Below are 25,932 nucleotides of genomic sequence, written 5' to 3' on the forward strand. Positions count from 1 at the left end.
CTTGTAAAAGCGAAAAGCCGCTTCTTATAAACGCCTGTCATTTCCAGCCACGGGCCCCCATCTGCCGCCAGCGCCTGGGGAGGGCATCCTCGAAAAGTGGTCGTCCTGGAAGCGGGCACAGAGCTGGGGGTGGGACAGACCCCGTGTGGGCCGCGGGATGGCCCTAGGACAGCCCCGGCAGAGACAGCCCCTCGGGCTGGGGCCCTGAGCCCCTCACCCAGGCCAAAGTGCTGACGGGAGAGAGGCTGATACCCGTCGCCGTCAGGCTGGGGAGACAGACCAGTACACAGACCATGATAAGACTGACCCTTTGGAGCAGGTCCCCAAAGCAAGCCCCATAAACACCCCAGAGGTCAGGGGAGGCTTTCTGAGAAGGCGCTGCCAAACTTAAGTCTTGCCAGATGAGGACGTGTTCCTGGAGGCCAATGAAGGGACAGGAGGGGACACAGGGCTGGAGATGGCGTCCCAGGATCCACAAGCAGGCTGTTGGTTGTGGCCCTGGAGCTCGTAGCTAAGGAAAGGACGGGCGCCTGCCCAGTAGGTTAGCAGCTGCTGCCCTGGGATGAAACAGTCTGTAACCTCCACCTCTGTTCACTCAGGCTGCTCTAACACAAACCGTAGACCGGAGCCTCAGACAACTAAATGCCGAGTTCTCTTAGTGCTGGAGCCTGAAGCCCCAGGATCAAAGTGCTGGTCGGGGCAGGTCAGATGTGTGGCCTGTGTCTTCACCTGGCAGAGAGCATCTCTCTTCTCACTTAGCCAGCTTCTTACAAGGGCACTGACCCCCTTGTTGAGGGCCTCACCCTCGCGGCCCGATTACCTCCCAGAGGTCCCTTCTTACTGCATCACATGAGGGATTAGGGCATCGGCTATGCATGTATGGATGTGAGACTTGGACTGTGAAGAAGGCTGAGCGCCGAACAATTGATGCTTTTGAACTGTGGTGTTGGAGAAGACTCTTGAGAGTCCCTTGGACTGCAAGGAGATCCAACCAGTCCATTCTAAAGGAGATCAGTCCTGGGTGTTCATTGGAAGGAATGATGCTAAAGCTGAAACTCCAGTACTTTGGCCACCTCATGTGAAGAGTTGACTCACTGGAAAAGACTCTGACGCTGGGAGGGATTGGGGGCAGGAGGAGAAGGGGACGACAGAGGATGAGATGGCTGGATGGCATCACTGACTCGATGGACGCAAGTTTGAGTTGGTGATGGACAGGGAGGCCTGGGGTGCTGCAGTTCATGGGGTCGCAAAGAGTCGGACACGACTGAGCGACTGAACTGAACTGAACTATGAATCTGGGGACACATTTAATCCGCAGCAATCTCTAATCTTATTGTGAAGACAGTGAAGACTGTCACGAAGCCCCGAAAGCCTGTCCACATGTACGTACTGTGCCCTGTCTTAGTATATACTTAATGATGCAGGACATAAATGAAAGCATTTCCCTCCCCGCCAGGGACAGCCCATCAGAGGTCCTGGTTCTACCCAAAGCATCTCTCTGCATCTCTCCAACTCAGCAGACACCTTCACGGAATTATCCAGATCAGAAAACAGCCTGAGACTAGAAGGTGGTAGTTACCAATGGCCCTGGGACACAGTGTACACCTGGCCTGTCCCAGGCGAACCGGATACGTGGCCACCCTGACCATACGCCCTCACCCTCACCTCTCAGCTGCGTGAACACAGCTTCCCAGTCAGCTTTCTGGTCCCGGTCTTGCCTGGGGGCGGGTCGTTTCCCACCTGACAGCTGCAGTGATGTGGCCACAGGTCAGATCATGTCAACGTCCCAACAGGCACTCTGCCCCCTCCCATAAGTCACAGCTATGCTGCCTTGGTTCAGCACAAGCCCTGAGCTTTTACACACACTCTCCTCTGTCCCACGGCTGGGGGCGGCTGTTTCTTCTCCAGGTGGGGCCCCACTCTCCCCTCTCGGTTCAGCTCTGAAGTTCCCACCTCAGACAGTCCAGTTCACTTCAGTTCAGTCAGTCTGTCAGTCGTGTCTGATTCTTTGTGACCCCATGGACTGCAGCACACCAGGCCTCCCTGTCCATCACCAACTCCCAGAGCTTGCTCAAATTCTCAGACAAGCCCTCTGCTGAGTCCAGGAATTTCCCCACCCATACCCAAAGGTCATCATGCGTGCCTGTATGTCAACACATTCTTGTCTTTTTCTTTCTTCCCCCAAATCAAATTTTCACTTTTATTTGGGGATGTTTTGTATTTTCTCTCTTCTTCTAATTTTGTTATATTTAAGAATTCATTTTATTGAAGTATAATTGATTTTTGTTGTTGAGTTGCTCAGTCGTGTCCAACTCTTTGCAGCTGCATGGACCACAGCACACCAGGCTTCCCTGCCCTTCACTATCTCCTGGTGTTTGCTCAAACTCATGTCCATTGAGTCAGTGATGCCATCCAACCACCTCAGCCTCTGTCGTCCCCTTCTCCTCCTGCCCTCAATCTTTCCCACCATTAGGATCTTTTCCAGTGAGTCTTCTCTTCGCATCAGGTGGCCCAAGTATTGGAGCTTCAGCTTCAGCATCAGTCCTTCCAATGAATATTCAGGATTGATTTCCTTTAGGATTTTTTAGCTGATTTATAATGTGGTGTTAATTTCTGCTGTGCAGCAAAGTGATTCAGTTATAATCGTATGTGCATTCTTTTCCACATTCTTTTCCATCATGGTTTATCACAGGCTGTTGAAGAGAGTTCTCTAGCGCATTCTTCTTGTCTGTTTCCCGACACTTTCCCTCCGAGAGGGCTGGCAGTTTTACAACAGTGCTCTGTGACCCAGGACGTCACTGGAGTATTTGGTATCGAGACTGGAGCCCAAAGCTTTCCCAGGTGTCAGTGCTTTCAGAGCAGCCCGACCCAACAGACTTTCTGCAAAATGTTCCGTACCCACTCTGTCCAGTACGACAGCTGCTGGCATTTGAAATGTGACTGGTGTGACTAGGGAGTTAAATTTTCGTTAAAGTTAAGTTTAAGCAGCTACATGGGACTAGCAGCTGCCAGTTAGACAGCACAGACCTAGAAGAGTAGACACTTCTGCTGCCCTGACCATAGAGACTGGATCCCTCAGTAGGCTTGGGACCTGTCGTTCTGTTGAGTGGAGCGCCATTTGGTGCCCAGTATGTAGGGTCACTCAGAGCATGCACTGAGTCCCTATCTGTGCCTGGCACTCTCTTGGGTGCTGGAGGTTTACAAGGCCTGCCCCTGTGCCCCAGAGCTCATGCCCACCTCTTGAGCCTCAGGGGTCCCCAGTTCTAAGGAGCTGTCCACCCCAAAGCCCCAAGCCAAGTCCAGTCCCATTTTCCATGCCAGCCTTGGTGTCTGCCACTGGCAGCAACCTTCCTGAACCAGCCTCAGCCTGGGCCTGTGTCAGGAGCCCTGGGATCCAAGGGGCAGGGAGATGTCAGGCTCCAGCCTTTCTTTCTGGACCCTTCTCCCAGGGTAGCTGTGCCTCCTAAGCCACTGAAATCTGAACCCAGAGCTGCCAAATTCACTGCTTTGAATGAGAGGAGAAAGACGGCCAGGCAAGTCACACTGCCCACCCTAGGGTTTGGCTCAGAAGGGACTTGTGTAACCACCAGTCCCGCTCATTGGCCAGAGGTGGTCACATGACTCCGTTCAACTGCAAAGGCGTCTGGGAACACAGCACCCGTGTGTTGAGAACCAGCCAGCACGATTGGTGGGCACTCCCAGCTCTGCAGCCCAGGCTCTCCAAGACCTTCTTGTCCCCATAGTCAACACCACCCCTCCGCGTGCCTTCGGTGGCTCTTGGCAGGAAGCCCCCAGGTGCCCCGTCACCATGCTCTTGGTGCCTGAGGCTTGCTGCCCTCATTCGTCTCTGCCCATCTGCCCGCCTCACTACATGGACTCCAGCCCCTCCCAGTCTTTGCCATGTTCTGTATCCCCTCCTGAAGGCACTTTACCCACAAGTCACTGTGTCCTGCCCATGACCTGCTGCCCCCAGCACAGGCGATTGGACCAAGGGTGGCCCCTGAGCCCCTGGACTCCTTGGTGACCCCATGCGGCATCTCTCCCCCAACCCCTAGCCCGAGAGGCTTCGTTCTGCATGGACATGGTCCACCCAGTCCACACTGTCTCAGGGAGTTGGACTATGAGATGCATGAGTCAAGGGAGGTGGACAGAAGCAGGGGACAACCCCCAGAGCAGAAGCCAGCAGGACCCACACGGTAGAGAGGGGGCACATGGGAACGTCAGTCAGGAGAGCAAGAGAGGGAAGCAGGAAGAAGGCAGAACTGGAGGGGCCATCACCAGCAGGGCGGAGACCGTGAGTGACCCTGTGGGTGGCTTGGGGCTGTTTAAGCCCACCTGCCCCGCTCTAGGTTCTGGGCCAGCTGAGAACCAACAGGAGGATGAGGAAGCAGGGACTATATCGTTTTCCTTGGTGCATCAGACCCCAGAGCCCCAGTCCAAAGCTTCCAGAACAGCTGAGTTGGAAGATGTTGTTCAGGGGGTTTTAGATCAGAAAAATCTGCAAGGATGGTCCACCACTTTCCCCATCTGCCGCTGGACATAGGTTTCCAGCAGGTGACGGCCAGTGGTAAAAGCTGCACCCTTGCCGGCCAGTGCAATGGGAGGAGACTGCCCATGAGCCCATCTCCCCGGGCAAGCAGAAGAAGAATGGGCACCAGGCCCACACTGAAAACCCAGGCTTGAGACCTGGCCCAGGCATGGCTCCCACAGGAGGTGGAGAAGTGAATCAGCGAAGCATCGATTTCCAGCTCTCGCTCTCTGCCTCTCCCTGTTCTGAGCACCTGGGGTCCTTACAATAGTACCGTGAGATCCTTCCTAATCCCTACTCTACAGATGGGGAAACCGAGGCAGGAGGAAAGGTGACCCAGCTGGGAATGTCAGACAAAAGATCTAAAGCCTGCCCTCTGCATTTGGATAAGGGGCATTGTCCCACGGGAGCCTGCCTGAGCAAGCCTGCCTGAGACCCCTGGGCAGAGCTTGGGCTCAGATCATTCTAAGACCAGACCAGCGGCTCCCTGACCTCGCCGTCCAGAGATTCATCTGTTTGTGCGGACAGTCAGGGACACTCCCCGCTGTGCCAGTGATGGCAGCAGCCAGTTGTGTCCTGCATGGGGAGGACTTCGTCCCAGGCCAGGAGGCCTGGCCTTGTGGTACTGAGGTCACTTCCGGTCACACTTAGCTCATGAGGCTCCCTAGATGGCCCACCCGTCCCAGGGGCGCTGAGGTACCCTGATAGTCAGGCTTCCGTACGGGCTGGGTAGGGTCTTCCTGGCCCAGCCCTGCTCTCTCCTCCTAACCCCACTGCTCTCAGCTGTCCCCAGGCCTCCTCCAAGGCCACCACCCTCCTTTCCAGACCCCTCCCTTACATCACCTCCACCCTTGTCATTGCCCCTATAGAGGGAAACCTGTCTACTACACAAGTGAAAGCTGGGTCATTCCAGAAGTCAGTTTCCCTCAACCCCTGGATCCATGATCTCCCCCTCCCCAACCCCCACCTTCCAGAGTGGAAGAAACCCTGGTGTTGGGTAAGTCATCACCAGGGCTGAGTGATCACAAACTGGCCCGGTTCCCGGCCCACGGGCTGAGACGGTGCGTTCCCAAGTGTAAGAGCACTTCTGACAAATTAAATGAGGGAGATCAGTGCCTCCCCAGTGACTGCCAGGCTGCAGGCTGTTATGGAGCCAGCTTTCATGAATAATAGAAGCTGCCTTTTCTCCTGTCTGCAGCCTGAGTCCCGTGAACCTTCCTCAGTGGCACGTCGTTTCTGAGCGCTCCACACAGCAAGTGTGGCCTCCGAAGCGTGCCTCCTGCCTCCAGTGCCCCAAATACCTCCCTGACCTGATACCCACGCACCACATCATTCTTCCAGTTTGTCCCATGCTCAGGGGTCTGCAGCAGCTGTCTGCAGTGCAGGCTGGACTGTGCCCACCCCTGCCTGGAGACCTCACCATGGGGACTTCTGTGGCCTGTCTTCTGATTCCTTCATGGGCACCATCTGGCCACTGATCCCTTCTCCAGACTCTTCTTTACCTCTCCCTGTCTGGCACTCTTGTTTCTTGACCGGCATCTTCGCATCTCCCCCCCCCAACTCATGTCCACCAAGTTGGTGATGCCATCCAACCATCTCACCCTCTGTCGCCCCCTTCTCCTCCTGCCTTCAATCTTTCCCAGCATCAGGGTCTTTTCCAATGAGTTGGCTTTTCACATCAAGTGGCCAAAGTATTGGAGCTTCAGCTTCAGCATCAGTCCTTCCAATGAGGAAACTGAGGCTCAGAGAAGTTAAGTAAATGGCCCAAGAGCATGCAGCTATTAACTGACAGGCTAGGATTCAGACCAAAGCCCACGTGTGCATCCTTTGTAATTGTCATGTACAATTGCATGTCGGGTGTGGGGCTAGGAGTTTCATTAATACACCCTTTATCATCTACTTAACTAGCACCCATTATATAAATGAGCAAACTGAGGCTCAGAAACACTAAGTAACTCACCTACAGTCACATGACTGCTTAGCAGAGGTGCTGGGATTGCAGCCCAGGACTACCAAGCTCTAAACCCAAGCACTCCCCAGGGTCCAGCACCCTGCTTCCTCCTTAACTGCCCCACACGAGGCTCAAATTCAGCAACACTGAGCGACGTCTGTTACATGATCATTTCATGATAAAGAGCCCAAGGGATGACTACGTATTGGCACAAGCTTTTAAGTGAATCGTTTTCTTATGTGAAGATGGGACAACTTAGGGACTCCCCTGATGGAACAGCGGATAAGAATCTGCCCACCAATGCAGGGGACATGGGTTCGATCCCTAATCTGGGAAGATCCCACATGCTGTGGGCAGCTGAGCCCGCACACCACAACTACTGAGCCTGTGCTCTAGAGCCCGGGAGCCGCAACTACTGAAGCCCATGCGCCTAGAGCCCGTGCCCCACAAGAGACACCGCCACAGTGAGAAGCCCACGTACCCCAACGAAGAGTAGCCCCTGCTCACGGCAACTAGAGAAAAGCCCACAAAAAGCAATGAAGACCCAGCACAGCTAAAAATAAACAAATAAATCTTAAAAAAAGATGCACAACTTACGGTGGTTGTGGTTTAGTCACTAACTTGTGTCCGACTCCTGCAATGCAATGGGCTGTAGCCCACCAGGCTCCTCTGTCCATGGGATTTTCCAAGCAAGAATACTGGAGTGGGCTGTCATTTCCTTCTCCAGGGGATCTTACTCACCCAGGAATCGAACCTGCATCTCCTGCATTGCAGACGGATTCTTTACCAACTGAGCTATCAGGGAAGCTTGTTACCCACCAAAGATGAACCCTGAATGAACGTGTGCGTGAGTGGGTGCACATTCAATCAATGGCATTCATCACAGCCCAGAATCAGAGTGATGTCGGTGGTACAGAGGACCTTGGAGACCAGACAGTCTGACGTAAGGGGATATATTTAGGGTTTCCCCCACAGCCCCTTCCTCTTCTCTGCTGGCTGCCCCACCCTCTGATTGTCTGCATCTCCTCTTCCAGGTGCTCCCGAATGCTGATGCCCTCAGGTTCCTGTAAAGAGCAAGTTGGGCTCTCTTTGCTTCTCTGCCTCAGCAGCCCCTCCCCATTGATGGGCAGTGAGTCTTCAAAACCAAAATTACCTTTCAAGGAGGCTACTGAGGTTCCGAGCAGCTCGAAGACTTGCCAAGGTCATACAGGTGTCAGAGCTGGGTTTCAAGAGATGATTGTTATCACTCTCAGATTTATGCTTTCTCCAAACACCAAGCCACCACATTAACTTGATAGACCAGTGTTTGCAAAGGCACCAAGCAGAGCGGGAGAATGACATGCTTAGGACCAGCTGGGAAGTGGTTCTTTTCCTACTATGCCACGTGCATGAAGGAGACAGAAGACAGTGCATGCAAGTGGTTGTTGGTTTTGGGGGGAGATGGACTGACACTTTTTTTTTTCCTTTCAACATTATAAGACTGTTATCCCTTTGTGTTTTTTTTGGCTTCCATTATTTTGGGTAAGTAGTTATCTGTAAGTCTTACTGTTTTTTTTTTTAATAGATTTATTAATTTTATTATTATTATTTTTTGGACATGACACATAGCTGATGAGATACTAGCTCCCCAACCAGGGATCAGATGCATGCCTTCAGCAGCCAGAGCACAGAGTCCTAACCACTGGACCACTGGGGATTCCCTGTAAGTCTTATTGTTATTCCCCAGAATATGACGTTTGTTTTCTATGTTTGCTTTTAAGATTTTATTTTAACAGTAAGTTTTCAGCAGCTTGGTAGGCAGCCTCTGAGAAGACCCCCAATGATCCCTGCTTCCTGGTGTTTCCACCCTGTGTGGTCGCCTCCCATTGCCTGTGGGCTGGGCCTCCTGACTTGCTTCTGATAGAACACAGTGGAGTTACTGGACGTTCACTGCTGGTGAAATGTGTGGCTTCCATCTCAGGGGCTCTGGGGCAAGTCAGCTGCTGTGTTGTGAGTGGCCCTGTGCAGGCCTGGCATCTGTGAGGAATGTGGCCTTCGAGAAGCCATTGGAGTGACATGGAAACAGGTCATCCGCCATCAAACCAGCACGTCAAACCTCGGCCCCAGCCAACAGCCTGGTTGCGACTTTGCGAGAGACCTTGAACCAGAGGTGCCTGGTTGGGCTGTGCTAGATTGCTAACTCACCAAAATGGTGAGAGAAGGAATGTAAGTTTTGTTTTTTTTTTAAATTTTTTGGCCAATTGGCATGTGGGATCTTAGTTCCTTGACCAGGAATCAAACCCACATCCCTTGCATTGGAAGCACAGAGTCTTAACCACTGAATGGCCAGGGAAATCCCACTGTATGTTGTTTTAGACTGCTAGGCTTCAGGGTCATTTGTTACGAAGCGATACATGACCCGTGTGAGAGCCCTGTGGGTTTTCAGCTTTGGTGACTCACACCACATCCTAACATGGGCTTGGATTTCTCATTGCTGCCTAGTTGCCACAGGGGACCTCTGCTCCCTCTGGGTCTCAGAATTTAGGAAGACTGCGTCAAAAGTGCCATGGAGTAATGATGACCCTATATGCGAGACAGCAAAAGAGACACAGATATAAAGAACAGACTTTTGGACTCTGTGGAAGAAGGTGAGGGTGGGATGATCTGAGAGAATAGCATTGAAACATGTATATTACCATATGTGAAATGGATCGCCAGTCCAGGTTCGATGCATGAGACAGTGCACTCGGAGACAGTGCACTGGGATGACCCTGAGGGATGGGATGGGGAGACAGGTGGGAGGGGGGTTCAGGATGGGGGACACATGTACACCCATGGCTGATTCATGTCAATGTATGGCAAAAACCACCACACTATGGAAAAGTAGCCTCCAATTAAAATAAATAGATTAATTTTAAAAAAGTGCCATGGAAATGTAGCTTACCTTAAATTTACTTCCTCAAGAGATATATTAGTGGAAGAATCTGGAAGACGTCTAGGGTCACTAACTACCTATGATAGCCCTTCACAGTATCAAACTAGGTCAGGAGCTTCTACAAGGCAACCACCTTGGACACTGGGCAGGGTAGTACATGACTGGAGTGTCTCTAGCAGAGTGTGGCTGGGAAAGGAGGCCAGGAAGGGCAGCAGGGCCAGCAAGCCCACTGGCGGGTTGGCCTGCCTTTGGCCCACTGCCTAGAACAGAACTGAGTCGGGCGTTGAAGCACAGCAATGAGTAAGACACGCTCTGTTTCTATCTTCAAGTTTTTGTGCAAGCGGCAAGTGAGTGATGTGAACCAAGTAGAATCGTGGTGACTGCCAGAAAGAAGTACAGGCTATGAATGTACATATGGGGGAGGGGACCTAGTACTTGTTTTTTATGGTTTCATAAGAAATAATCACAAATGTAGCAGCTTAACGTAACCCATGTTTTTAAACTCAGTTTCTGTGGGTCGGAGTTTATCCCATTTTAGGTGGGTTCTCAGCTCAGCGCTCATCAGGCTTCACTCAACGCTTCGGCAAGGATGTGTCCTCCCCTGGAGGCTTCACCAGCGAAGAGTCCCTGCCAAGCTCCTTCAGGTTGGCACCTGGATTCATTTCCACGGGACTGCCTGGCTGGATCCCAGCTCTTTGTTGGCTGGAGGCGGTCCCCAGGTCTTAGCACCATCCAACCATCTCCAGGTGGGCTTCTCCAGAGGCCCTCTCATAGCACAGCCTATACATAGAGCCTCTCCCTATCGTCTAAGATGCGTTCTTTTTTTTTTTTTTTTAATAAATCTTTATCGGAGTATAGTTGGTTTACAATGTTGTTAGCTTCTGCTATACAGCAAAGTCATTTGGTTATACATGTATGTATATCCAGTCTTCTTTTTTTTAGCTTTTCCCCCCATATAAGTCATTACAGAGTACTCAGTAGAGTTCCCTGTGCTATAGAGTAGGTATCTATTAGTTATCTATTTTATATATATATATATATATATATATATATATTAGTATGGCATCACCGACTCAATGGACATCAGTTTGAGTAAACTCCAGGAATTGGTGATGGACAAGGAGGCCTGGCATGCTACAGTCCCTGGGGTCGCAAAGAGTCAGACACAACTGTGGATGGTTTAAAGCCTGGGAGAGTCTGAGATTTCCCAATAGGAGAGTCTATACCAGAGCCATGGGCCACCTTAATACCCCAGCATGGAGAGATTGGGCAGAGAAGGGGTGTCAACTCCAGAGAAGCTGCCGGTGGTGGGGGTTTAGTCACTAAATTGTGTCCAACTCTTGCAACCCAACGGACTATAGCTGTGGCCCCTCTGTCCATGAGATTCTCCAGGCAAGAATCCTAGAATGGGCTGCCATTTCCTTCTCCAGGGGATCTTCCCAACCCAGGGATCGAACCCAGGTCTCCCGAACTGCAGGTGGATTCGTTACCAGCTGAGCCACAAGGGAAGCCCAAGAATACTGGACCGGGTAGCCTATCCCTTCTCCAGTGGGTCTCCCAACCCAGGAATGGAACCCGGGTCTCCTGCATTGCAGGTGGATTCTTTACCGACTGAGCTACCAGGGAGGAGCCGCCAGTGACCTAGAGGAAAAGGGGGCGTCCCAGGATACTCAAGATCAAAGGCGGTGAGGACAGAGGTTTTATGGATGACTGGTACTTGGACTTACGGGGTGCCATGCAGGGCGAGGAGAGTGCTTCAGGTGGGGAAGAGCGTAGGAACAAAAGCTTTGTGGGAGGAAGGGGAAAGAGCTCTGTTCAGAGCACCAGTTTTGTGACTTCAAGTGACCTTTAGAAATCTCCGATCCTATCTGCGGGAGGTCTTTGAGGGCCAAATTTGCCTCTACTCCATTCTAACCACACATCTTTGGGGCTTCAAAAATGTAGCTCAGTTGGTAAAGAGTCTGACTGCACTGCAGGAGACCTGGGTTCGGGAAGACCCCCTGGAGAAGGAAATGGCAACCCACTCCAGTATTCTTGCCTGGAGAATCCCATGGACAGAGGAGCCTGGCTGGCTCCAGTCTATGGAGTTGCAAGAGTTGGACATGTCTGAGCAACTTTAGCACACTTGGTTTGGGGGCCAGGAGGTCTTCCTCCTTAGGCCTCAGTTTCCCTTTCTGTAAAGAAGGCCATCCTAAATGAAATCAGTCCTGTATTCATTGGAAGGACTGATCCTGAAGCTGAAGCTCCAACACTTTGGCCACATGATGTGAAGAAATGACTCATTGGAAAAGACCCTGATGCTGGGAAAGGTTGAAGGCGGGAGGAGAAGGGGACGACAGAGGAGATGGTTGGATGGCATTATCGACTCAATGGACATGACTTTGAGCAAGCTCCGGGAGTTGGTGATGGACAGGGAGGCCTGGCGAGCTGCAGTCCATGGGGTCGCAAAGAGTCGGACACGACTGAGCGACTGAGCTGAACTGAAAGAGGACCAATTCCATAAACTTGAGTTCCGGGTTTGGTATGGCCACGGTCTCACTGAGTGGACCCCGGGTGGACTTGACGCCCGGCCATCCCGGGTCGGAGCTGGGTGGGCCGAGGTTGCGGGAGCTCTCGGTGCGGGGAGCCCCGCAGCCCCGCCCCGGAGCGGCCCCGCCCCACCTCCCTTTGTTTCCGTAGGCCCCGCCCACCGCGGCCAGCTCCCTCCCTATTGGTTGGGGGGCGGGCCCCGAACGCCGGGGAGCCGCCGGGGGCGGGGCGTCGTGGCGCGGGCGGGGCGAGTGCGCCTGCGCGGAGCTCGAGCCCGGTCGCAGCCTCTCGGCGGCCGCTGCTCCTGAGGAGCAGGAGCGCTAGCCCGAGCGGGGACCGGCTGAGGCGGCTGCAAGGCGGCCCCGCCCCGGGGCTCCATTGTTGCGGCGGCGGCGGCTCTGCCGGCTACTCGGCTCCGCCTGGCTCGGCCAGGGCGGCCTCCGACTAGGAGCGATCGCTGCCCCAGCGGCGGCCTGAGGTGAGGCGGCGGGCGGCGGGCGGCGGGGCCGGGCCGGGCGGAGGGCCTCCCCGGCGGACACGGGCTCCGGGGCTGGGAGAGGGTCTCTCGGCCGGGCGGCGGTCCCGGGAGGTAGGGGGGATCCTTGGGAATCAGGGGTCCCAGAGCCGGGTGGGGTCCAGGGCGGGGCAGGGGTCTCGAGTCGGGCTGGAGTCCCGGAGCCGGACTGGGGTCCCCGAGCCGGACAGGGGTCCCCAGGGCCAGACTGGAGTCCCAGAGCCAGACTGGGGTCCCGGGGCCGGACTGGGGTTCCAGGGCCGGACGGGGATCCCCAGGGTCGAACTGGGGTCCAAGAGTCGGGCGGGGGTCCCCAGGGCCGGACTGGGGTCCCAGAGCCAGCCTGGGGTCCCGGGGCCGGAGGGGGACCCAGTTGGGCGGGGGTCTCGAGTCGGGTGTGAGTCCTAGGGCCGGACGGGGCTCCCGGGGCCGGACTGGGGTCCCAGGCAACAGGGGTCTCCGAAAAGGCAGGAGTCCCAGGCCGGGCGAGGGTCCCAGGGCCGGATTGGGGTCCCGGGCCGGGCGGGGGTCTCAGGGCCGGACTGGGGTCCCAGGCGGCAGGGGTCTCCGAGAAGGCAGGGATCCCAGGAGCCGGACGGGGGTCCCTCTCTGGGTGTGGCACATCCGAGCGGGGCGCCGCGGGGTCGCTTGCCCGAGATGTCGGCCGCCGCCGCCCTGAGCGCCAAGTGCGGACAGGGAAGCGGAGCGGGACCGACCGCCGCGCGTCTGGGCGCCGGGCATTGTTTCGGCCTCGGGGTGGCTCCGAGGGGGCTCCGCGCCCCCTGGGACTCCGCGGGGATCGGCCGGTGATGCCCCCCGCGCGGGGTCCTGGTCATCCTGAGGGCGGGGACACTGCCTCGGTCCCCGCTCCCTCCCTAGGGTGGCTGGCTCGCGTGGTGTGTCGCCCGAAGGCAGCTCTGGGTGGGCCCTCGCACGAGGGGATCCCGGACATCCTGGGAGTGGGAAACTGTCTTTGTCCCCGCACCCCCCCACCCCACCCCCGCCCCTTACCTCCACAGGGTGACTGGCTCGCAGTGTCTCACCGAGGGTAACTGCGTGGACCGCCGATCGTAGGGATTCTGGTCACTCCGAGAGTGAGGGGCTCTGAGTGTTTGAGGGTCACCGAGGGTGGCTCCGCGTGGACCCGTGCGCGCAGTGTCTTGGCCACCCTGCGAGTTGGGGGGCTGTGCCCCGTCCCTACCCCTCCCCTCCCTGAACCCCCGCGGCTTGTGGGGGTGTGATCGGCCCGGGGACACGCTCCCCTTTTCCCACAACAGTGCGTGCGCGCGCGTGTGTCTTAGGGGGGTTCCATGTGTCGACGGGTGTCCCTGCGCGGGGAGCGGCGCCCGTCGGGCTGTAACGGGCTTGTATGTGGGGGAGAAGCATTTGGCCCGAGTCGGACAGCTGAGCCGCTCGTTTATTTATTGTCTCCTTTGCCGTGTGAACAGAAGCGGCTGCACTGGCCCAGGAACCCGCCCCTCGCCCAGCCCCGGTCCCCGGGGAGCGCGGGGCTGTCACTGCGCCGCCGGGGGACCGCGCGTCGGGGCTGCGGCCGGAGTTTCCTGCTGGGGCGCGAGACTCGGCCGGCCGGGCGGGAGCCGGCTCTGATTGGAGGGAGCCTGGTCCCTCTGCCCGGCGCTTCTTGATTTCTTCCGTTAGGATTGGGAAGAAGAAGAAAAAAAAAAAAAGTCTGGAAAGCCAGATTTAACTTTGCAGCTCTCAGCGCCTGGAGAGTGGAAGAAAACTTTCCCAAGAATTTGGCGGGCTGGAGAGTGCGTTTGAAGGAGGGGAATCCACACCCGCGGAATGAGGCCAAGGCAGTTACAGTTAGGTCAGGTTTACGCAAGGAATAGAGGGGGTGAGGCTGTGGGTCATTCGTTTTACCCTTGTGTGAAAACACCTATTATGTTCCAGGAGAAGTGATTCTTTTCCCCTGGGGAATGCAGTGTCTAACAGGTCAGTCTTTTTCCTTTTCAAGAGCATCCTGGTCTAAGATAGGAAACTGTGCTATAGGCACAAGCAACTGTAATATCCAAATGGAAATTATCTGTGAAGGGACAGGGTATAAATAACAGAAACGCAAGATGGACATGTGGCCATAACTGCAGCTCTCGCTGTTATCAAGTCCAGACAGCCGGCTGGCCTTTCACGCGGCCTGTCTCCGCTCACTCTCCCGTCTCCCCCATGCACCCGGCGGGCTTCCAGCTTCGTTTGCCCGTTCTTAGAGTATCAGTTTAGGTGACCGTTTCTTTCTCAAGGCTCCCCTGACATCTTCTCGTCCTGCCCTCTGAGAGCCGTGGTCCTCAAGGACAGAGTGGTTCGCTGCAGTACCCAGAGAGAATGAGGTCTGTCTGAACGAGAGGCCCCTTTTCTCCATCCCGGATCCAAGTCTTTCCTGTGATTTAAAATCTGCAGTTCCTCAACTCTCCTAAGGACTTTCAGATGAACAGTTGCTATTACTGAATTTGTTGCACAGTGTGGAGTACTTGAATTTATTTGGTCTGAGTCTGGCTCTGGAATGAAGCTGCTGTTTGTTCCTGCAAAACCACTGGGCTTCAGTTTCCTCACCTTCGAGGGTTTTAAACTAGGTAAGAACTTTGTCAGCCCTAAACCTTTAATTCTTTCAACCGAATACAGCAGAGGAAAGTTGTCTCAGTGGCAGTGGTATAAATAATGGAGATCCTTTAAAATGTAGGTTTCTAAAGTGAAAGTTTTGTTTTTTGTTTCTTTCCACAAAGTTTAGTTGTGGGTGTATTCTTTGTCTCAGGGTTGAAAGACACTGTCTATGATGGAAGCTTTGGCAACTACTTAATACTGTCTTGCATAGTCTTCATAATTGCATTTTACTTGCAACATCTGTGCTCTGTCAAATTGGTTTGAAGTTTTCCTTAATGAAGTTGTTGGGTTCAGATCTCTTGGCAGGAGTATGTTGCTGATCTTTTGAGTGTCATACGAAGTCGGCCAACTGCAGGCTTTTTTATGCCCCAGTCTCTCACAGAGATTTTATTTTTTTAATTCTATTTCCTGTTGGGGTATAGCTGATTTAACAATGTTGTGGTAGTTTCAGGCGAACATTGAAGGGACTCAGCCATGCATACACATATATCCATTCTGCCCCAAACCCCTCTCCCATCCAGGCTGGCACATAACATTGAGCAGGGTTCCGTGTGCTATTGAACAGTATTCCGTGTGCTATATAAGAGGTCCTTGTTGGTTATCCATTTTAAATATAGCAGTGTGTACATGACCTTCCCAAAGTCCCTAACTATCCCTTCCCTCCAGCAACCATAAGTTCATTTTCTTAGTCTGTGAGTCTCTTTCTAACGGAGATTTTAATTTGGAGAGTATGGAACCAGTGAACATGGGGAGTACCTTGAGTGGGTGTTTGTGGCTTTGTATAATGGATTAAAACATAGTTTAAAATGATTAGTTGCAAAGTTGCATCATGTTAAATGACCTATAAAGCTTCAATTCTAAAGAATATAGTAATTAGTCCTTAAAAATATTAATCTCCCTTCCAATTTATGTTTGGCAAGATGGGAATTTGATGTGCTTGATTCTTTCAAAGCCACATGTCTGTTGTTGAAAGGATAAACAGTTTTCTCTGCTATTCTTATTTGGGTGATTACAGGAATACAACATAGTTGGTAGCTGTTTGGTCAAGAAGTGATGCCACCAAATTATATTTTCATGTTAAGTAGCATTTTTTGTCTTTATTTTGATTTGCAGCCTTTAATTAATATAGCATATTAAAAAGTGCATTGTTTTATATATGTATGCACTCCACATGGTTTGTTTTGTTCCCTGGTGGCTCAGATGGTAAAGAATCTGTCTGCAATAAGGGAGACCCGAGTTTGATCCCTGGGTCAGGAAGATCCCCTGGAGAAGGGAATGGCTACTCTCTCCAGTATCCTTGCCTGGAGAATCCCAGGGGCAGAGGAGCCTGCCGGGCTACAGTGCATGGGGTCACAAAGATTCGGACATGACTTAGCGATGAAGCACACACATGTTTTGGGAGCAGTCTTTAGAAATGCAAATGGGTTTTCTTTGCGGTTTTCTTAGATTGTCTTAATGTTTTCACTGAAAACTAGTTGCTACTTGTTCTGCAGGCAGGGCTGGTTTTTATATGGATTAGATGAAGAGGCAGCTTTCAGAGAAGAGGTCGCCTGGGGATGGAGGAGGTAGCATTGAGCTGTGCTTTTGGCGGTCATTCCTACTGTTCTTCACTGGAAGAAGACGGTTGACCGGCTCTTCCCTGGAGGCCTAATTAGAGTGCTGACTTAGCCTCACCTTAAAGAACTGATGGTGCTCCCCCCTTTTTTAGTTTATGATATTCTCTAAATCATCTTGTTTAAGCATTCTTTTTTTAGAGCTAGAAGTTCAGAGAGAAACTTTTTTCTTAAGCTATATAAATCTAAGTCTTTGCTGTTACCCGCTCCCCTCCCGCACCCCGCCTGCATCCCACATCAGCTACCAAATGGATTTTTCTTCTTGGTTTTTCCGTTTTAAAGATCTTATCATATATATGCCTATTATTACAGGCTACATCAAAGCCGTTTTGAATGCTGACAGGATGTCATATGAATAATATATTCAAGATAACTTACTCCAGTACTTTTGCACAGGAAGCTTGGCCCCAGGAAGGCTTTTGTTAAGGTCAATTACTTTCTTGAACTTTAGTTTCCCTCCCTAGCGGAAGAGATTGTCCTGAGGATAAAATGAAATCCTGTATATAACAGGATTTTGTAAGGTGTAAAATATGTTGCCAAGGATTAAAAGATAATGCTTCATTAAGAATGTAATGAGTCTGTTTTTTTTTTTTAAACTCCAATGTTTAATATACAGATGGTCCATAACATGAAGGATATCAGGCAACTTCTTGTAGGATTGTTTTCTATCTTTAATTGGCCAGTGTTGTTTGATATCTTAGCCTTTTGAGGGAACATGCAATTCAAGTTTCAGAGATGTTACTCTTTTTAAAGTAAGGCTATGGAACGCGCAGACTGTAGCCCTTAACGGTCTCTGTCTTGTGTCCCTCTCGTGTTCATGTTCCTGTGAGCCTTCCTTTTATGAAGCCTGATGGCTGGGCATTCCCGTTCCTAAGGGACCTGTCTTGAGGTTGGGAAAGGCAGGAGGCGTTGCCAGGTCACAATCAACGAGAGTTCACGTCTGCAATGCCCTGGAGTGCAAGCTGCGGGAGTCAGGGGGAACCTGACCTCAGCCCCCTGGCGTCCTCGGGCCTTCTCGCCTCATGGCACCTTGGAGACTGCAGGGTTTCCTGCCCACCAGGCGAGGCTGCCTTTCCCTTCCTCTCCCTCTCCCTCCTGCCCTTTCTTCCTCTCCCCCAGCTCTGAGTATCTCTGATGCCCCAGGCACTGGCAGGAGGCAAATACAAGGGCTGATAAAACACAGCACTGGTCCACAAAGCCTGTAGACACGGGGGTAAGTGACACTGTCACACAGCCTGACAGACGTGCGCCCAGAGTACCTGTGGTGTTCCTGCGGGCAGGCGACCTGTGGAGACTGGAAGGTGGGACCCAGTGCCTCACTGGAGGAGAGCTGGAGGCTTGTAGTGTAGTGGGAGAGGCAGACCTGGGTGCGACCCAGTGCGGGTAGTAGGTGCTGCCAGGGGTCTGCCAGAGAGTCTGGGGGCCAGGGCGCATTCTGCTGCTGCTGCTGCTAAGTCGCTTCAGTCGTGTCTGGCTCTGTGCGCCCCTATAGACGGTGCCCACCAGGCTCCCCCGTCCCTGGGATTCTCCAGGCAAGAACACTGGAGTGGGTTGCCATTTCCTTCTCCAGTGCATGAAAGTGGAAAGTGAAAGTGAAGTCGTTCAGTCGTGTCCGACTCTTCCTGACCCCATGGACTGCAGCCTCCCAGCCTCCTCCGTCCATGGGACTTTCCAGGCAAAAGCACTGGAGTGGGGTGCCATTGCCTTCTCCCAGGGCACACACAGTCCCACATTTATTCTCCTCTGTGGTGTTCGGAGTTCATTAGGTAAGACAGGCAACGGAAGGTTTACAACTTAAAGAAAAGGCAGTGAGTTACCCGAAGCCTGGACCTGAAGTAGACATTCTGGAGAGCTTATAATTTCCCACATCTGCATGTATCAGAACAAGTCTGTGATCTCTGTTGTTTTGGATGGAGTATGACCATTCCTTTGCTTTTTTTTTTGGCTGTACAGCATGTAGGATTTAAGTTCCCCAACCAGGGATCAAACTTGTGCCCCTTGCAGGGGAAGTGTGGAGTCTTAACCATTGGACCACCATGGAAGCCCCCATTCCTATCTTTTGATTTAAGGAAGTCAGTTGACTCTTGCTGAATGTCGAGGATGCGGCAGACACTGACGGGTGTTTTCACATATATGGCTGCATGGCTTTCCTCCGCTGCTGTAACAAATTGCCCCAAACTGAGTGGCTTAAAACAACACAGATTTATTATCCTACAGTAGATTAGAGGTCTAACTTGGGTCTCATCAGGCAAAAAACAAGGTGTCTGCAAGGCTGTGTTCACTACTGGAGAATCTGACGGACAGCTGCTTGCAAGCTCATTCACATTGTCCATCAAATATAGTTGCTGCCACCTGTCGGCCTGAGGCCTGTTTCCTTGCTGGCCGCCGGCTGGGAGGCTGCCCCCAGCTCCTAGGGGCGTCTGTCTGGGACCCTGTCTGAGGTCTGTAGCAAAGTGCTTTTTGCCAGGTAATGTGACATACTCACAGGGCCCAGGGATTAGCACGTGGTCATCTTGGGAAATCATTATTCTGCCTCCAACAATTACCCAATCCATTTATGACAACATCCAGTGACACTGTTATTATTGCCCTCAGTTCACAAATAAATAAAAGGCATCTGTATTTTAAGCAAATTGTTAGGACCATCAAGATTCCAGTTAAATGACAAGACAGTTCATCTGACTCACCCTTGAGCTGATGGTGGGGTTTATAGCAGCAGGTCAGTGAGAAAGCAGCAGAGTAAATTTTGTGTTTTGGAGTATTTAAATGGATGGGCTGCTCTGATTATAGAAGTTTTGCCAAGAAGTCATTAAAGTAATTCCTCTGTTGGAAAAAACAGCCACGTGGGGGATTTGGGATGTGAAGGACTTTTCCTCTTGGGGTGAAGAGTGCACAATTCCATGTCCGGTTCTCCAGTGGAAACAGCTGAGTTGACCCAATGGGGATTCACGTTCCTGAACTTCAGAGCATCTGTTTCAAGATTGCAGCAAACCCAGGAAACAGAGTTCATACTTTCAGTGATGGTTTGAAGTGAGGTGCGTCTTGTGGTCAAGGAAGCAACAGGTGATGGTCACGAGCCTTTAAGACCAAGCATGACCTCATGGGGTCCCAAAGTCAGACACGACTTAGGGACTGAACAGCAACATGATCTTGTTTGTTTATGCTGCTGTTCACTTGCAAAGCCGTGTCTGACTCTTTGTGACCCCATGGACTGTAGCACGCCAGGCTCTCTGTCCTTCACTATCTCCTGGAATTTGATCATGTAGGTGTTTTTAATAGTTTTTCATTATATATATATTTTTTCCTTCTATAAGAAATCAGAATCTAGAATCCTAAGGCATTTTAACTCAGCCTTCAGGAATTTACTGACTGCCTGATACCCTGTGCAGAAACGTTGTGTGTCTTTGTCTGTGTGTATGTGTGCTGGGGGGAGGATTTATAGCTCTCTGTTCTTTTTTGAAGGCGTTGGATTCCAGAAAGTTTAAGAACACACTGCTTAATCTGATATTCTTGCCGGTTAAGTATCAGATTTTGTTTAAAAATGAAATACCCCATTTTAAACAGAGTTACACAGACGCATAGTTTTAAGAGTCAAAAGTTCTACAGGACTTAAAACAAAAACCCAGCAGTCACCCACCCCACCCTTCTCCACCCTGATTCCCGTCCCCCGAGGCCTCCCGCTTCAGTGTTTTAGCTGTTTCTTCCAGATTTTGTGTGAGACTTCCTGCTTAGGAAGAAGACAATTTGGGTCACCTATTCCCTCCTCTCACCACCCACATCTCTTTCCTCTGTCCCCTCAGTATAATTACGTTAAAGGTTTTGGTTAAATATTCAGCAGTACCCATTATGATTATGGAAACATTATTCACAGCTGAGATATATTGACTGTTTCGCTTACAGTTCCCTTCTTTTATGGTTTTTACCTTTTTTTCTAGAGTTGAGACTTGCCCTGCTTTGTTTTGCTTAGTTTTCTGTGCTGAAAACTAAGCCTCTCAAAGTGTAAATCTCCCCTGTGTAGGTCCACACACAGCAAGCAATGTTCCATTCTGTCCTTTTATTAGGATGATTGTGTCTGAACCTCTCACCCACCTGGTGGTGGTTTAGTTGCTTAGTTGTGTCCAACTCTGCGACCCTTTGGACTGTAGCCCTCCAGGTCCTCTGTCTATGAGATTTCCCTGGCAAGAATACTGGAGTGGGTTGCCATTATCCTCCTCTGGGGGATCCTCCTGACCCAGGGATCGAACCTGCGTCTCCTCTGTCTCCTGAACTGCAGACAGATTCTGCTGAGCAATACCCAGGTTCAGGGAAGCCCTGATTTTCTCTAAATTGGTTGCTTCCCAGGCCTGCTGCACATTCCCTGTTGCCCTGAGAATTTCTTTCACCTCTTTCCCAAATAAGATGCCGCCTTTTTAAAAGTTTTCTCTCTTGTTTTGGTTGAGCATGTTCAGCAGCAGCTTTCTAAGAAGTAATTTTTTTTTTTTTGAAAGCTTCTAAGGAAATGGCAACCCATGCCAATACTCTTGCCTGGAGAATCCCTTGGACAGAGGAGCTTGGCGGACTACAGTCCACGGGGTCGTGGAGCCGGACATGACTGAGCGACTGACGCACATGATGTTGGAACATTGTATGCTCGTGTTTGGTGGACAGTTTGGCTGAGTGTAGAATCCTGGGGTAGAAATCATTTTCCTGCGGAGTTTGGAAGACGCCGTTCAGTTGACTTTCAATGTCAAGGTGGCGGTCGATGTGCCCAGAGCCATGCCTTTGCTTGTGACCTGTGTCTTCCTCTGCGTAAATCCTGCAGGCTGCTGCTCGCGTTTGCAGATGGCATGGCGGCCGTGCCGAGACGCGGGCTTCGTGTCGGCCACTATGCTGGGAACCAGGGGGACCTCTTCCGCCTGTGGACTCCTGTCCTCCAGCCTGACTGTCCCTCAGGACTCCTCTTTTCCCATTCCTTTGTCTTTTGTTTTCCCACTGGGGAGATTTCTCCAACTTCTCTAAAGCCTTCTTTGAATTTTGTGTTGCCATGATTATTTCAATTTCAAGAGCCCTTCAAAGTCCCTGAAAATATTAAAAAAAATAAAAATACCATCTTTCCTTGTTTCAAGGATGGTGGTCAGGGGTTTCATTACACCCTGCATCCTGGAGGAAAGGTTTGTCTTTTCATGGCTTTTCAGCTTGATTATCTAATAAAACCCAAAGGATCTGAGAGTAGTTTCATCACACTGCTGTAGTTTGAAGGGAAATTTTTCCGTTCGGCCCATTGTTTATTGTATAATATGGAGAAAAGACTTAGCTTTTGGTCCTTGGTGGTATTAGATTATTTTTTGTTTTTTTGCCACACTCTGAGTCATACGGGATCTCACTTCCCCCACCAGGGATCGAACTTACAACCCCTTCAGTGGAACGCAGAGTCCTAACCGTTGGACCACCAAGGAAGTCCCTAGAAGATGGCTTTTGTATGTCTTCAGATACCTCCGTTGAGAACATTTCTTTTCCCCCCATGCCCAGGCTGTGGCTGACTCTGCCATCTGCTCTGTGCACTTAAGACTGTGCACTCTGATTCCTGTGAGAACCTGCCAGCAGTGGGTTCAGAGTTTGGAATCCTGTTTCCTTTTACTTGACCCGAGTGCTCAAGGCATATGCAGTCTCTGCGGGCAGTAGCATTGAGGAGCCTCCTTTTTTGGGTTATATTAATACTTGACTCATAGTTTATCAAGAAAAGGAATAAGAAGTAGTAATAATGGTGGATTCTTGCTCTGGACATTAAATTGCGGTGTGACAGATGAGAGTTTTTTTTTTTCCTTTCGGCCATGCTGTATGGTTTGTGGGATCTTATTTCCCCAGCAGCAGTGAAAGCTCAGAGTCCTAACCACCGAGCAGCCAGGGAATTCCCAAACGAGGGGCATTGTTAGCCATGGTAGCTAGACTTCCCTGGTGGCTCAGATGGTACAGCGTCTGCCAATGACTCAGGAGACCCAGGTTTAATCCCTGGGTCAGGAAGATCTGGAGAAGAAAATGGCAACCCACTCTAGTATTCTTGCCTGGACTATCCCATGGACGGAGGAGCCTGGTAGGCTACAGTCCATGGGATCACAAACAGTCAGACATGACTAACTTCACTTTCAGGTAGAGCTAGGTTTGAGGTTGTCATCTAGCGTGGACCTTTCTGTCAGGAAGTTATAGAAGTGACTTCTTGGGAACAGGACAGGATGCCTTCTAGGGGACGTTTGAGGAACAGCTTTGTGATGGATGTCCAAGACAAAGACTACATCTGAAAGTCGTTTTGGAGCCCTACTTTTTGAATAATTTTGAAACCCATAAAGGGTTTGCCTAAACATTTGCAGCATGTGATTCTGAATTAATTTAACTATGAGAGTCAGGGGTGGTTCTTGGGGACATGGGGCATGTTGCTTTCTTTTAAAATCCTGTCTTCCCAATGAATACAGATTTGTGTGTTGGGCAGTTGTAAGTGATTGAGTTTTTTCTCCAGATGGATCATTTGAGCCTTCCTGTGCTTAAAGTGTGACCCACTGTCTTAGTTTGTCCAGGTTGCTGTAACAGAACACGTAGACCGGGTGCTTTCTGAACAACAGGAATTTCCTTCTCGCCATTCTGCAGGCTGGGAGTCTGAGCTCAAGGTGCAGGCAGATTCTGTGTCCAGTGAGGACCTGCGTCCTGGCTCACAGGCAGCACCTCTGGCCGTGTCCGCATATGGTGGAGGGACACAGGCGCTGACTGGGGTCTCTTTTCTGAGGGAACTAATCCCCTCCAGGGATACCCCACCCTCATGACCTAATCACCTCCCAGAGGCCCCACTCCTCTAATACTGAGACACTGGGGGCTAGGTTTCAACATATGAAGTCTGAGAGGACATGGACATTCGGTCTGTTGGACCCTCTGAGAAGTTCAGACGTGCTCTGTCTTCAGGATGCGTGTGTGCTAAGTCGCTTCAGTCGTGTCCGACTCTTTGCGACCCCATGGGCTGTGGCCCGCCAGACTCCTCTGTCCATGGGATTCTCAGGCAGGAATACTGGAGTGGGTTACCGTGTCCTCCCCCAGGGGATCTTCCTGACCCAGGGATGGAACCCCAGTCTCCTGCAGCAACTGCACTGCACGTGGATTCTTTGCCACCGGGCCACCGGGGAAGCCGAGGCTTCATAGTGAGCGAGACTCAGTGGTCCCGAAAGGCCAGCGCTGCCTTTTGGAGTCTGAGATGGCACCCCCATCACGGCTGGCACTGTGTGCTGAGCGCTTACTATGTCTGAGGCACAGGGCCAGGCACTTTCCGCCTGTATCCCTTTTAACCTTTTCAGCAGCTCTTGGGGAGGTAATGTCCTCCTTTTGCAGTTGACAAAATGAGGCAAAGACTCACAGAGGCTAGAGTTCACAGTACTGTATTGTACGTTTAAAAGTTGCTGAGAGAGTAGATCGTAAGTGTTCCCATTACAAGAAAAAAAAAATTGTAACTGCGTGTGGTGACTGATGCTAGGAGACTTACCGTGGTCCTCTCACAGTAGACGCAGTGTCAAGTGGTTAGGTCGTCAGCCTCAAATTAACAATGCTGGTGGTTACTTCGAGGTAAAAACGATGAGGTGAAGAGACAGAGAGGAACTTGCTCAAGATCACGAAGGAGGTGGGATTCCAGCGCCAACGCCAGGGCCGTGACGAGCGTGCGGCCCGGCCTCTTCGTTTGTTAGGACGTTCTGGTGGCCCACACCCAGGGGACCGGCGTGCCCGAGAGCTGTTCTCAGGTGGCCCCTCAGGACACAGCAGGGGGCAGAGCCAGCCCCGACGGGCAGGCCAGCCGCTGTTGCTGCTGTTGGCCCACCTGGCGGGTCTTCAGTGCCTGTGCCCCCGCCTCCCTTCCCTCCCCCGTTCAGTGGCCCAGAGGGTCTGTGTGCAGGGGTCCTTGCCCTGGTGGCTCCCAAAGCCGCACACATCGGGAGGGGCCGTGTACAGAGGCTGACCGTAGAGGCGAGACAGATGCCGTTAGGGAGGGCCGCGCAAGATGCTGGGGTTTCGGAAGGTGGGCGAAGGGACCACCGAGGGGTGGTCCTGTGGGGGACCTTGCAGGGGGCATTGGCTTTCCACAGCGGTACTGAAGATTCCAGCCACCCTGTCTCACTTGGATGTCTTTTCCTGAAATCTCTGTTTCTTAGAGCAGAAAAAGGCATCATCTCTGCACTGCTTATTTCTGAGTCCAGTTTTGGACATTCAGCAGGTTGCAGGTGCCTGGGCTGGACAGAGGAGCCTGCATCTCCCACCTGGCGGGACAGCTGGCGGATGTGGTACAGAGGTGTGTCAACGTGGCCTGGGTCCGGGCCTCTAGCTGCCCAAAGACGGCTGCCACCAGGGCTCAGAGAGTGTTCCCTGGAAAAGACAAGGCACAGAATAGTCAGCGTGTCCCCAGGACGACAGAAGGGTGGACAGATGGCCTCCTGGACAGAAGGCTGCTGTGACTGACTCCCACGCTGCCTGCTGTCTGAGACTGAGCCATCCTTTGTACCACAGTGGAAGGCGCTTCCAAGACCCCTGACGTCCTGGTGGTCTGTCCACATCGCCTGAGCCTCAGGGAGGGTGGCACCGCAGGCCCCCAGACTGACTCTGAAGAGGATTTCAGAGTTAATCAAGTCTACTGGGGATACAAGCGTGGGGTGGTGCAGAAAAACCACTTTCGTATCACGGCTCATGTAGCATGAGTTAGAAGCGTCTCATACCCAGGTGAAAAATGGAAACAAATCCTGTCCTTGGGTTGCAGTGGATACCACTGTGACTGTGTGAATGAAAGGTTTCGGGCATGGGGACCACCAGCTGCTGTTGGGGCATCTTGTGTTTCCCCCTGTGGGGGAAGGTGGGCCAGGAGGGGGGGCCCCACCCTTGCTGAGCACCCAGTACTCGCCAGCTGTCTTACAGAAGTGTCCCCTATAATATAGTTTTAGAGGTAAGTATTTTTGATGAAGATAAAGATGGAGGCATAGAGATGTTAAAGTTGCTCAAGGTCACATAATTACAAGTGAAGAAAATGAAATGCTTGATGAACTCAGGGGTTTGACCTCAAAAGCCCTTGATCTTTCCCAGACACTTGGTTACTTCCCTGGATAGCAGAGTCGTGACTCAAAGCTCCAGAAAGTGAGGTTTTGTGGAAAGAGGGCCCCGCGGACATGAGGTCTCTCCAGACTTGGAATCTGCCACATTGGGCTCCTAAATTAGGGACTGACCATCTGGAGCGAAGCCCCTGGTTTAAGATTTTTCTTTGCGGAAGTAGAC

The 25,932-nt window shown here is 51.9% G+C and overlaps 1 protein-coding gene across 1 annotated transcript in view; it reads left to right on the forward strand.

Moving 5' to 3' along the window:
- The first annotated feature begins 12,173 nt into the window (after window positions 1–12,173).
- The window catches only part of AFAP1 (actin filament associated protein 1), a 149,347-nt gene continuing 135,588 nt past the window's right edge, over window positions 12,174–25,932 (forward strand). Inside the window, exon 1 of the mRNA XM_025289636.3 lies at window positions 12,174–12,400. The gene's annotated coding sequence lies outside the window, so the exon portion shown is untranslated. The remainder of the gene's footprint in view (window positions 12,401–25,932) is intronic.

The sequence above is a fragment of the Bubalus bubalis genome, chromosome 7 (genome assembly GCF_019923935.1).
Source record: "Bubalus bubalis isolate 160015118507 breed Murrah chromosome 7, NDDB_SH_1, whole genome shotgun sequence".
In the NCBI taxonomy this organism is placed as follows: Eukaryota; Metazoa; Chordata; class Mammalia; order Artiodactyla; family Bovidae; genus Bubalus; species Bubalus bubalis.